This window comes from Trachemys scripta, chromosome 2, assembly GCF_013100865.1.
Source record: "Trachemys scripta elegans isolate TJP31775 chromosome 2, CAS_Tse_1.0, whole genome shotgun sequence".
NCBI classification, from domain to species: Eukaryota; Metazoa; Chordata; order Testudines; family Emydidae; genus Trachemys; species Trachemys scripta.
In genome coordinates, this window is record NC_048299.1 from 67,684,753 (window position 1) to 67,698,617 (window position 13,865).

The window sequence follows — 13,865 nt, forward strand, 5'->3', positions numbered from 1 at the left end:
AGGCCAGCTGTGATGCATGCACTGTGAAGTGAACCAAATACCAGATTTGTTTTATATTGGTATCGGATGGTACACTGAAAGATGCTTAAAACATAATTTGCTTGGGGGTGATGTTTGGTCCTTAAGTGTGAGTGGACCAAAGCATTTTTAGTTGTAATTGTTGAATATGAATTAATACTTTTAGAAATTTTCAAGCGTAGGTGCCTCAAATAAGGTGCTTAAATCTATACCTGGATTTAAAATCTAGTATGAAGATACTTGTTCTTTTCATTAAAATATTGTGCATTTTAAATGCACATTTAATAAGTTCACACAGTTATATTCAAAGATACAGGCTTGGTGAGTATTTACTACAGTTCTTCAGTGTCTGCTCAGCTTTTCCAGACTGGAACTCTGTTGCTGTGTTCTGTTGCTCTTTATAGGTCTTCTGGCATTTTCTTCTGATTTATTTACTTTGATGTACCTAATCTACATGGAACAGATATATTCATTCACCTGTTTAGGAACAATGCAACCTAACACACACACACGAAACATAATCTGCTTTCCTAGTATACTTCATTCATTCATTACACTGGGAGTAGAGAGAGTAATGATGCATTCTCACAGAAATGTGCCACAAAACTGGGCTCTGTTTTGGACTCTGATGCCCACCGGGGCCTAGGACCGGACCACAGGGAATGTGGTTCAGAGCCATAGAATCATAGAGTATCAGGGTTGGAAGGGACCTCAGGAGGTCATCTAGTCCAACCCCCTGCTCAAAGCAGGACCAATCCCCAGATAGATTTTTGCCCCAGTTCCCTAAATGGTCCCCCTCAAGGATTGAGCTCACAACCCTGGGTTCAGCAGGCCTATGCTCAAACCACTGAGCTATCCCACCCCCTTAGGCCATGGAACTCCAGATTAACTGACAGCCTGAAAGTAGCTAGGGACATAAGCTTTCGTGGGTAAAAAACATCTTGCATCTGAAGTGAGGTTTTTTACTCACTAAAGCTTATGTCCAAATAAATGTTCGTCTTTAAGGTGCCACCGGACTCCTTGTTGTTTTTGTGGATACAGACTAACACGGCTACCCTTTGTTAAACCTAGTTATTATCTTAAATTCTCTCTCCCTTTCCAATTCATATATTATAGGTTTGTATGGGACAGAGGGAAGGTACATGATCAATATTATGTGCTTTTTCTCTCCAGTATCAATATTTACACACTGTTTTAAGGAATCACATGAATACAGTTAAAGAAACTGGGATAGGAGTGTGAAAAATCTCAGTTTTTTTTAAGTCAGTCTGACTCTAAACAGATTTTTTTTTTTTTCTTTTACATGTAATTGAGAACAAACTGTCTGGTACTTTTTAGACCAGAAAGAATGGGTACAGCAATTAAATTCCAGAACAATAGCACTTTGTAGCAAAAATCTCTCTCTGCTGTTGCCAAGTACCATCAAAAGTAGTCAATTGTAAGCTTTTACCACCTGAAGTAGTATCAGATGCGTTTTAAGCCTCATGTATTAACCACTCACTTAGCATAGAGTTAAAGGTGAGTGCTAGACAAGCAACTTAATTTTAACTATGGTTCAGATTTAATTCATTTCTCTCTAAAGTTGGTAAGTGTGTTTACCAAAAAAAAAAAAAAAGTGTTAAAATTGATTAAATGGTGTAATTTAGCTGGTGCTCTGACCAAGTTAGAAGAGCTTGCTGGCTGCCCTGCAGTTGATAGAGATGCTCCTTACTTGGCAATGCTGGTTAGGCTGAAAACTGCAGGCTACACTAATCAACAGTGAGTTTGTTTTATTGTTTTGTTTTCTAATCACTGAGAGCCTTTCTATAATATAGTTATGTAGAATGTAAGGCTTATAGATTTACATTTAATGGGGTCAAATGAGCTGATGTTTGGGGGAAGAGAATTGTGAACCAGCATTAATTGGGACACATTGGGGTGCCATCAGCCCTGCCCACAGTCCACCCTCGCTCCTCCCAGGTCCTGCCCCCTCCCTGCTCGTGCCCCCCCTTCCTCATCCCCCAGCCCCCTGCTGACTTGTGTCCCTCCTCAGTCCCCCACCCACCACTCACCTCCCCCACCCCCGCTTGCTCACTTGCCTCTTCACCCCCCCAGCCCGCCACTCACCCCTATGGCGCCGACTTCCCCTTTGCTGGGTGAGTGCTTGCCCACTCCCCGACTCTTCCCGCCCAAGCATCTACCCTTACTTTGCTCCCCTTTCCCCAAGTCCCTGCCCTGCCTCTTCTCCACCTCTTCCCCTGAGTGTGCTGCATCCCCGCGCCTTCCCCCCTCCCTCCTGGAAAGTGCTAAGCACTGCCAAATAGCTGTTAGGCAGCTGGAAGTGCTGGGGGTGGGGGGAGGAGCGGGGACGTGGCGTGCTGGGGGAGAAAAGGAGGTGAGGAGGGGGGAGCTTGGTTGCAATTTTTCTCCAGGGGTGCTCCATGGAGTCGGTGCCTCCCTCCCACTCACCTTCTTACCTGAATATCGGGACAAAGGATTAAATATTGGGACAGTCCTGGGACATCTGGTCACCTTAAGTTGACCAGACCCGTGGAAGTGTAATTCTTTCTGTTTCAGTATTGGCATTTGTGCAAGATGAGGCAACTGACTTGGGAGCAGGGTAATATCCTAATCTGTTGTCTCATCTCTCACCTTTAAAATACAATGCAACAGTCACTTGCCTGTCTAGTTGCTGCCACACAGTGAGAAAAGCAACAAGCAGGTGATTAGTCCAGTTGATCCATCTGATGAATCTCAAATTCTCTTACTGGTCCTTTGACTAAATTGGGAGAAATATAATCTCTGTCCTCCTGCAAATATTGTCTATTACACAGCCAGAGTGGTAATACATCAGGCTATCAAATTGAAATATTTAGCTCTTTGGAACCTTTTAGGATCAAAACAACTTGGATCTGAACCCAACCAGGTGCTGCGAGTGAACTTAGGGGCTGCTTGAACCCATTCTTCCAGACTACGTTTTGAAAATTATAGCTCTCTAAAGGGATCCACAGTTCTGTAGGTTGCTCTCCTCTTCCTAACCCAGATGTTTCTGAATCAGGTCTAATTACTTACATCTAATTACATACAGAATGTTAAGGTTGCAGAGTAAAACAAGTTAGGAAATGCCTGAACTAAGCTGCTTCTGCAAATTTAATTCAGCCTTCTCGTACATTATAATAGTGTTGTTCAGCATCACTTAGGAGGTCTGTAGCAGAGCCAGGAACAGACCCTGGCTCTCCTGGGTCCTAGTCCAGTGCCTTATCAGGGAAACATCTTTTTCTGCTCCTGCAGACCTCCTGTCTTTATTGCATTGTGCAGTGAATGAGGCAGGAGTCCCATGTAACAAATGGTATGTTATCATGTAAGTAAAGACTGCTACATAAGGAACATGCACCATTTGTCTGAGAGGTAAGCAGAATGAGATCTAGCTAATGACAACCAAAGCAGACTTGGCTATGTATTTCATATTTCAGCGAGAAAGAGCCAAGCAGAACTACCTTAGTATCAGCTCTGAGAATTGTGTCCTGCAAGATATACTTTGTGAGTTATTTTGAGTCTACAAGTTCTGCTACATCTTCACAGTTTTAATCAAATCTTGAGACATTTATATATTAATAATCAGTCGTATGCCAGTAGCTCCTAGATGCCCAGTCACAGGAATTAGGGCTCTTAATATACTAGGCAGTGTGTATTAAGCTACTAGGCTATACATAATAAGAAAAGAAATTCCTGCCCCAAAGAGCTTACAACCTAACTGCATCTTAGGTCCATGTTCATTCATACAATTATTTTTCTCTAATGTACACCTCTTCTGGCATTGTTCATTTTCATGACTAACAAGCAATTGGTTGAGTCCTTTTTCTCATAAGAAACAGTACACAGAGCCCCTGCTGTGATAATGCCTGTCTCTCACTAATGGCATCATTAGCCAGCTAAATGGAGTTACTGAGTTACATGATCCTTATATTGTCTTTACTGCCTGGATAAAAACGCAATGTTTATAACAAATATCATTAATAAAATGAGAACTGTATATAGAAAGGCTGAACTAAAATTCAAGAAGATGCTTTGGTGTTCACAAATATTTAATTGGGAATCAATGATTATTGAATGTACAGTGAAACAAGCTTATAATGAAACTTTATAGTGAAGTAGTAGGCTCCAAATTATTTCAGCAAAGTTTATTATAGTGGACCTGCTGCTGTTTGAGTTATAGAGAACCTCTGTTTACAGTAAACTTTTTCTATGTGGGGTGGTAGGGGAAAACCTTTGTTAGACAAAGGTGTAAACTATATGTAATAAAAGATCAGAATAGTTTTAGAAATAAACTAATTTATATTTCTACAAAACTTTAAGAATACATATGTTAAGCAAAACAACTTCCTTAATTACTTGCAAGAATGAAACAGACACATGTTCAAATGATTTTTATTGATTTGGAGATGGTGGGTTCCCATACCAGTTTAAGCAGATACATCTAATTGATGTCTAGTTGTCCATTCTCAATAGAACTAAGTGAGATCTGGGATATTGCAGGGCTCAGTTTTCCCAAAGCTGAGGCTGCTAGATTAATGAGTGGGGAAATGTGTGCTATATGAATTTAGTAAGATGCCGATACCCAACTCTTTCTATCACATCAACCCAGTCTGGTCCAGTTGCATGAATAGCCTGATGTAGGAGATGAAAGAGGACAAGTTGGCTAAGGACTAATCCAGAGAGGACTGAAGTAGTGATGTGGCCTGGAAGATGCCCCCAGAAGAGTTGTTGAGGATGGTATCTGCACTCCTGGGGAAGGGAGTTCAACTTTGGATTTGTTTGGACTCAGAGCTTCTTTCGGAAGATGAAATAACGGATGTAGCCAAAAATGTATTTCCAGGCTCTATGAGTGTAATTTGGATCTCTCACTGGTTTTACACCATTGTAACTCCATTGATTTCAGTGGAATTATTCCTGATTTATGCTTGCCCAAATGAGATGAGAATTGGGCTCTATATTTGCAAAACTGTTTGTTTCCTAGGTAGGAATTATTTCTAACAAGTTTTGGCTCATACCAACAAAGTCTTGTGCATGCTTTCATAAGAGATGTTACATGGTTTTAACCGTTAAGGTTTTATAGCTGGAAGCAATTTTCTTTAGCATTTCAGAGCATTTCTTTGTGACTAGAGAATATTTGATTGAATAACTAAATATTTGAAACCTGCATGACATAATCATTTATAAAGCTTCTTCTCTGACAGTTTGGTGCATAGCAGGCTTATTTATTTAAAAGGTCACACAGTCATATTTTACCACTGGTAATGGCATTTTTATCCATTTAAAAGACTTATCCTAAATCATATAAATTTCTAATGCATTTTACTTTGAAGAAACAGAAGCAAATTAATTCCTTCAACTCTTAGTTGCTTTTAATAGGATGGAGAGCAAACCAAATAGAGTCTGTGGACTTCGATTTCATCAATCCTGTTAAGTGCTGAGCAGCTCCTGTGAGGTGCTGAGTGTCTTCAATTCCTGATGATGGATGGCACTCAACCCCCGGCAGCTTTAGGTCTTAAATTCTCTGTTCTCATTTAGACCTCTTATTTCCCAGGTTAGCCACATTCAGAGGGAGTTCACGTGAAAATGACGCAGTAAATAGAGATGATAAAAAACTGAAGCGATTATAATTCCTGTATTGCCAACTAATCACCTCCCTGACCGTTAAAGGCAGTGGTTTTCAACCTTTCTAGGCTGCGTACCCTTTTCCAAATAATGAGTCTATCTTGTATCCCCAACTGAGATAGGGTCATAATAGACCCATGATTAGCTTGCCAAGTCTTACTAAATAAAGTGCGTTGTCTGCCATTACAGGATTTTTCTCGCATACCCCCTGACAAGAGCTCGCATGCCCCTAGGGGTACGGGTAACCCAGTTTGAAAACCACTGCTTTAAGATATTCATTTATAGGAACTCGCTGGGCCAAATTAAGCTCTCTTACACTGATGTAAAACTCAGAGTAACTCCATTAAAGCTGTGGTGTGCTTACAATGGTGTAAAGGAGCAGAATTTGACATACCTGGCCAGCTCTTTGGCTGGTGTAAATTGATGTAGCTCCATTGAAGTAAATGGAGGTATGCTGATTAACACCAGCTGAGGAGCTGGGCCATTCTATTTAACTGTAACAGGAAAAAAAAGTCAACGATAATATAAATAACAACAACATCATCATCAGTTGAAACATTAGTTTCTTGCAGTCTCAAGAACAGTCCTTGGATTTGTTTAGATCAGAGCTAAGTAGACAGATTGTCTCACAGACGCTATCCCTTCCTCGTGGGACTGTGCAGACCACTTCTCTTCCCAGTCAAAATCACATAACCTCCCTGAATGTATTTTTAGCTTCTTTTAATCTGCTTCAGCACTGGAACCAAGGAGGAGAGCCAGCACCACGTGACCGGCCTGCTCTCCATGGAACACCAGCAAGTGTGCCGCGGACCACAGTTTGGGGACCACTGGTATACAGAATTGGGAGGGCTGTGCTTTCTGCCTTATTAAGCCATTTTCAGCCCAGGTGTAAATGAGAGTTTCATCTGTTTAAGACTGGGCTGAATTTTGTCTATTGATTCTCTAGTAGATTATACTAGTCCAGAGATTCTCAAACTTCATTGTACTGCGACCCCCTTCTGACAACAAAAGTTACTACATGATCCCAGGAAGGGGGACCAAAGCCTGACCCCGTCCGAGTCCCGCAGCACCAGGCGGGGGGTCCAAAGCCAAAGCGTGATCCTACCACCCCAGGTGAAGGGGGGCCAAAGTTGAAGCCCAAAGGGTTCAGCCCCGGCAGAGGCCTGTAACTTGAGCCCCGCCATCCAGGGCTGAAGCCCTTGGGCTTTGGCTTTGGCCTGGGCGGTGGGGCTCGGGCTTTGGCCCCAGGCCCCAGCAAGTCTAATACCAGCCCTGGCAATCCACAGTTTGAGAACCGCTGCATTAGCATGATAGTGCTGCATGGCTCCAGAAGGGAAAAGCACAGATCGAGGAACGTCATCGTTCCCCTTTATTCGATATTGGTGAGGCCTCATCTGGAATACTGTGTCCAGTTTTGGGCCCCACACTACAAGAAGGATGTGGAAAAATTGGAAAGAGTCCAGCGGAGGGCAACAAAAATGATTAGGGGTCTGGAGCACATGACTTATGAGGAGAGGCTGAGGGAACTGGGATTGTTTAGTCTCCAGAAGAGAAGAATGAGGGGGGATTTGATAGCAGCCTTCAACTACCTGAAGGGGGGTTCCAAAGAGGATGGAGCTCGGCTGTTCTCAGTGGTGGCAGATGACAGAACAAGGAGCAATGGTCTCAAGTTGCAGTGGGGGAGGTCCAGGTTGGATATCAGGAAAAACTATTTCACTAGGAGGGTGGTGAAACACTGGAATGCGTTACCTAGGGAGGTGGTGGAGTCTCCTTCCTTGGAGGTTTTTAAGGCCCGGCTTGACAAAGCCCTGGCTGGGATGACTTAGCTGGGAATTGGTCCTGCTTAGAGCAGGGGGTTGGACTAGATGACCTCTTGAGGTCCCTTCCAACTCTGATATTCTATGATTCTATGATATGCAGGAATAATAGAAACGTGTGAGGAACTTTGGCAAAATTTGTGGATTTATTTTTGTTCTACTTAGGCCTTGAGCTAATGTTATTCTATGATGTTGCCTTTCTGTAGGTACCTCATCCAAGGATCAACTAGGTTAACAAAGAAGAGAAGCAAAATTAATTTAAACTGGTGGCAGCCAAGCCTGAGGAGGGAAATACCTCAGGGCAGTTGAACAGAATTAATGTTATTGGTCAACAATTATTTTGCCCCTGTGTCAACAATACTACTGCATGGGAGACTCTGACCAAAGAGATGGCCTCAAGGGAATCCATCTCAGGTTTTATCCTGAGCCCAGTTGCATGTTGGGACAGGACTTTGTGCGATTTAGTGAGTACTTGCGTGCATACTCATGCAGTGCAGTAATGATCAATAAAGCCTATAGTTTATGTACTTCACTGGTGAGTCTCGGTGCTTTAATTTAAGACTCTCCAGCAAACTGACATAAGACAGTTTAAAAAAATCAAAGGAGAAGAGGACATATGTGGAATATTTATTGTTTCACAAATTATGTTACATGGAGGCCTCTCCTGGAGAGAATTCAGAGAAGGAGGAGAAAAGAAATGCAGCTGTTCTACACATAGATCAGCACCAGCACCACATGGTTGTGTACTGACTGTATGACTTCAATAAAACTGTTGTGATATTTCTCAGGGAAAGTAAAATGTATTGTTAGAAATCAGCTGTTGTAAGAAATGCAAATATTGGTGCAATAGTGCATGAGAGAAAGTTATGGGTAGTTTATTGTGCTCGCATAATCCATTATGCTTCTCCCCAGTAAACCACAATCAACATAATTAAATTATAATAGCATTATTTCTCTCTTACAAAGCAATAATTCAGTCCTCTGGTAAATAAATTGGGTTTGGAGGCCAAGTAATTTATTACAATGAAAGAAAGATATGGCTGAAAAAAACTGAGCCACGATGATGTTATTACATAGGATCAATTAATACAAAAGTAATATATCTTGTCTTTAACTCCTAAAAATAGAGGCCCATATCCTGGTCTTCCAGTGAAATCTGCGGTGACAGCTGAGGCTACTTGTATTGTTCAGGAACTTGGTGATCTTATATGAGTCTTTTTATTATGGCTAAAGTAGATGGGAGTCATTTTATCACAATATAAAATTATTTGTACCCTTCATTTTGATTGGCCTAGTGAGTCCATTTGCATTAGATGTTTATAGGAGTAACAAAATAGTAACATTAAATAGGATAAAAATGTCTGAGGGATATAAACTCTCATGCTTCATGCCATATACCAACCACTAGTCACATGGATTAGGAAGAAACTTCTCTTATATGCCTGTTAGTACAGAACTGAGAGACAAGGTGAGTGAGGTGATATCTTTTATAGGACACACTTCTGTTGGTGAGAGAGACAAGCTTTTGAGCTTACACAGAGCTCTTCTTCAGGTCTGGGAAACTCAGAGTGTCACAGCTAAAACAAGATGGAACAGAATGTATAGCATAAATAGTTAACACATTTGTCTCTCTCTCTCTTGGTTTGCTCTATTGTCTGTTTTGAAAGGTTCTGTCCTGCATGAGGATCATCATGAGGGACAGGGTTATGCGCTCACATTTGCAGATGCCATAACAGAAAATTAAGGGCTCCCATCTCACCCTCTCAGACTAGATATAAGCCTTTGGGGCCAGAATATAATTATGAACACAGCTATAATCCTCTCTGTCCCCGCACCCCTTTTGGGATGTTGTTGGTCTGGGACGTAAGGCGCTTAATTTTATTCTTTTAATTCATTTACTCTGCTGTATATTTTTATAAGTTTACATTTTTCAGTCTCTGCTTTTTTCTTGTGCAGTTTTGTAGTTGAACTAATGGTTTCTTTCTTTCTTTAGTTTCCCTCTAGGAACCAGGGATGGGAGTGGTTTTTGTGCCTTGTGTCCTGAATGCCAGCTAAAAGGGCCCAAAGGGACACCCAGGGCCCCCCAATCCCACTCCCAGTGGTTGGAGTACCCTTCGAATGAATAGGGATGGATCTGATGGGACCCCTAGGGAACAGCGCATCTGGGTTCTGATATATACCGGTGGTAGTGGACTATGCTACGTGGTACCCCAAAGCCATCCCACTACATATAACAAACGCAGCCATCCTAGCGGGCGATCAGGTCTTTGCCAGGGTTGGGATACTGAAGGAAATATGGACAGACAGGGGATCCAACTTCTTATCCAAAATGATGAGAGAACTGTGTGAGATGCTGAAGATCAACACTCTTAGATGTCTGTCTACCACCCACAGACTGTGGAGCTGGTGGAGCAGTTCAATAGGACCCTGAAGTCCAAGTTGAAGAAATTCATTGACACCGATCCATTGTGCTGGGACTGGTTGCCGTCATCATTGTTGTTCGCCACATGCGAAGTCCCCCAAGCCTTCACCGGGCTTTCCCTTTTGAGGAGGCAGCGCAGGGGGATCTTGGATCTCCTCCGGGAGACCTGTGAAGAACAAGAATCCTGAGTCGTGGACACAATGTTGTACATGCTCCAATTATGGGAGCGACTCAAAACGCTAGGGGGATTTGCTAAAGAAAACCTGTTGAGAGCCCAGCAGACACAGGAGAGCACATAAAACCAGGGGCCTGATTGCGAATATTCAGACTGAGTGACAGGGTGTTACTGCTGCTCCTGTCCTCCAAATAAAAGCTCTTGGCCCAATGGAAAGCTCTGTGTGAGGTGGTCAGGAGGGTAGTTAGGATGTATTGACTATGAGATCCAACAGCCTAGGAGATGGAAGGAGACTAAGCTCTATCACATCAACCTCCTGGAGGCCTGGAAGGCTCAGGAGACCCCATACCCCCTAGAACCAAACCTCAGGCATTGCCCCACCCCCCAGATCCAACCCCCGTACTGATGGGGCCAAAGCTCAGCCTGAGACAACAAACCCAAATAATAAAATGACTCAGGCCTTCCCTCAGTGTTCTCGGCTCTCCCAGGGAGGACACACTTAGCCCATCACCACATTGCTATGACATTTGGACAGAAGGTTCAAGAGAACCATTGACCCCTGCCAAGGAAAATGTGGGACGTCATCCATGAAGAACTCCAGGCTATGCTGGCTCTGGGGGGGAGGTCATTGAAGAATCCCTCAGTGAATGAAGGAGCCTTATCGTACTGGTGCCAAAGCTTGATGGATCAAAGACGTTCTTCATTGATTTTAGAAAGGTCAATGAGATATTGTGTTTTGACATCTACCCTATGCCCTGGGTGGACGAGTTATTGGAGAGACTGGGAAATACCAAATACATATCCATGTTGAACCTTACCAAAGGGTACTGGTAAATCCCTCTAACGAGGGCATCCCTGGGGAAGACGGCTTTCCCTACTACCTATGGCCTCTACCAATGTGTAACCATGCCATTCGGCCTGCATGGAGAGACCACCACCTCCAGTGACTGATGGATCAACTACTGTGACCTCACAAAGAGTATGCTGCTACATACATTAATGACATAGGTCATCCTCCCAGTTGGCACTATAGATGACTATGTCACCTCTCAGAGGTTACCCAAGCCCTCAAGAAGGCGGGACTGCCTGAAAACCTGGCCAAATGCTGCCTGGGCCAGAAGGGAGTAACATTCTGTGGGTACATCATGGGGCAGGGATGGCTACAACCCCTGGGGATGAAGTCCAGGTGCAAACCAACTGCCTGGCCCCCTCAACCAAGAGACAGGTGAGGTGGTTCCTTGGACTGGCGGGCTAGTATAGGTGCTTTGTTCCTGGCTTTGCTACAACAGGCGACCCCCTTTCTAACCTTGTGAAAAGTACCCGACCCATGAAAGTGCAATGGACTGGGGCATGTGAGGTGTGACAGAGCCTTCCAGGGTTTGAAGGTCTGGCTAACTTGGGGATCCGTTCTCTTTTACCCTGATTTTGCAAAACCATTTATCCTTTAGATGGACACCTCAGACGTGGGCCTTGGGACCATATTGTCCCAAGAGGTAGATTGTGAAGAACATCTGGTGTTGTTTTTGAATAGGAAGCTGTTCCCCAGAGAAACAAATTACTCTACGATTGAGAAGGAGGAACTGGCAGTGAAGTGGGCCATAGAGGTCTTACATTACTACCTGTTAGGAAAATCCTTTTTACTTGTCATGGGCTACACCCCTCTACACTGGCTAAACTTGATGAAAGACATCAACATCCAGATTCAGAGGTGGTACCTGCAACCCTATGACTTTCAAGTGCTCCACTGCCCAGGAAAGGCGCACGCTAACACTGATTTCTTCTTGTAGGAGGGAGGAAGAGAGATGAGGAATGCTCACTGCCTGGTTCTAGCCTGAGGGGAGGGAGTGTGATGGGGTGTTTGAACCCCACGCCATTGAAGTGAGGGTTAAGGGGTTGCTCTGGACACAGGAGGCATGCCCCACCCCTTCTGGGCATGATCACAGTGGAGATAGAGTTCAACGGGGAGCAGCTCAGCTCAGGCTCCCAGACAGAGCAGGAGAGCTCTTGGGTGTTGTAGCCTCCTGCAGAGAAGCTGTCAAGGCACCTCTAAGCCGGGACCAGACCCTACATTCAAGCCACAACAGACAATTCAGATGCAGGGGCTGTGTATGACAAACCACCACAGACAGAGGGAGACCTGCCAGAGAGTGGCCTGAGAGAACTCCAAGGGGGACTCCAAGACAGACTAGTGGCACCAGCAGAGGATCCAAGGAAGGAATAGGACCACGGAGCAGGCATAGGGGCACCTGTCTCCTAGGCCAGTGGTTTTCAAAGTTTGGGTCGCGACCCAATACTGGGTCGCAGCATGTCAGGCACTGGGTTGCTCTGGTCATTAAAAGTCCCGTCGACGGTGCTGCCCAGCTAAGGCAGGCCAGTGCCTACCTGTTTCGACACCGCACTGCGCCCTGGAAGCGGCTAGTAGAGGGTTCAGCTTCTAGGCAGGGAGCCGCCAGAGGTAAGTCTGCACCCCAACCCTGCGCCCCAATCTCCTGCCCCAACCCTGAGCCCCCCCAAACCTGGAACCCATTCCTGCACCCCAAACCCCTCATCCCCGGCCCCACCCCAGAACCTGCACCTCCAGGTCAGAACCCTGACCCCTCTCCTATACCTCAACCCCCTGCTCCAACCCACAGCCCATTTCCACACTCTGAACCCCTCATTACTGGCCCCACCCCGCAGCCCTCACCCCCGCACTGCAACCCTCTGCCCCAACCCTGAGCTCCTCCCACACCCCAAACTCCTCAGCCCCAGCTCCCTTGGGTCGTGGGCATCAACAATTTTCTTCAACTGGGTCCCCATAAAAAAAGTTTGAAAACCACTGTCCTAGGCCATGGGTTTTGAATGATTGTTTCTTTGGGTCCTTGACTGGATCCTGGTGGAGCAGGGAGAGCCCGAGTTCCCCTACCTCCTGGCCACAGACTCTTGCTACTAGGCGACATTGTCCAGAGTATTGCCCCTGGACTCAACCTTGCCTCCCTCTCCCAACAAGCCCCCCGATGTCCACTTTCCCACCTAATGCAATGCAGCCACAAAGGATACTTCACTCCTTAAGGGGAACTGGTGGGGGCAGCATACGGGAGGAAAGTAAGTGGATTTATTTCAGGATAGGTGGTTCATGTAACCTATGAGCCTTTTCCGATTTTTCCATCTACATGTAACTGGCTGGCAGGGGAGTAGCTTAACAGGTGAGAGAACCAGTGGGAAGGATTGCACAGGGAGGAGTAAGTGCACTCTTGCAGTCACAGTATTCACATTTCCATTCACTCTGGTGCGCTGCAGCATTACAGTGACATGGTGGCAGATGACACCGCGCTTAGCTTTGGGGCACTGTTGCAAGTACTGTTGTGTGTGGACACATGCTTCTTGGTGGAGGATGGCACTGCCCTTTGCAACAATATGCTCTGATGTAGCAACGCTTACTGAGAGTCTATGTGCAGTAGTGTTGGGGCCTAATTTGACAACCTGATATAGGCAAAGGACGGAAAGGCTCCAACACTATTTATTTACCCCTGGCCCTGGACTCTTGTTTTAACCCTTGGGCTGCTGTTTCAAATATAAACAAAGGGATGAGACTTCTTACTACGCCACAGGGAAGGGGCAAAACGAACGTTATCTTTCAGTTTGGCGTCAGGCCACTTAGGGAAAGCACAGAGGGTGTGTGTGTGTGTGTGAGAGAGAGAGAGAGAGAGAGTGTGTCCACCATCAATTCTGCTCTGCTCTCCCCGCGGCTGTCAGGACTCTTGAGTGCTGACGCCTGCTCCCTTGCCTGATCTCTCCCCCCATCCGTGACCATATA

General features: G+C 44.9%; 1 protein-coding gene across 2 annotated transcripts in view; it reads left to right on the forward strand.

Moving 5' to 3' along the window:
• The first annotated feature begins 10,416 nt into the window (after positions 1-10,416).
• NR1D2 (nuclear receptor subfamily 1 group D member 2) overlaps positions 10,417-13,865 on the forward strand; it is a 31,474-nt gene continuing 28,025 nt past the window's right edge. The window contains exon 1 of one of the 2 annotated variants that reach the window (XM_034760779.1): positions 10,417-11,294. The gene's annotated coding sequence lies outside the window, so the exon portion shown is untranslated. Of the gene's footprint in view, positions 11,295-12,285; positions 12,525-13,865 lie in introns of those variants that run through there. The other variant, XM_034760780.1, reaches the window with a different exon arrangement.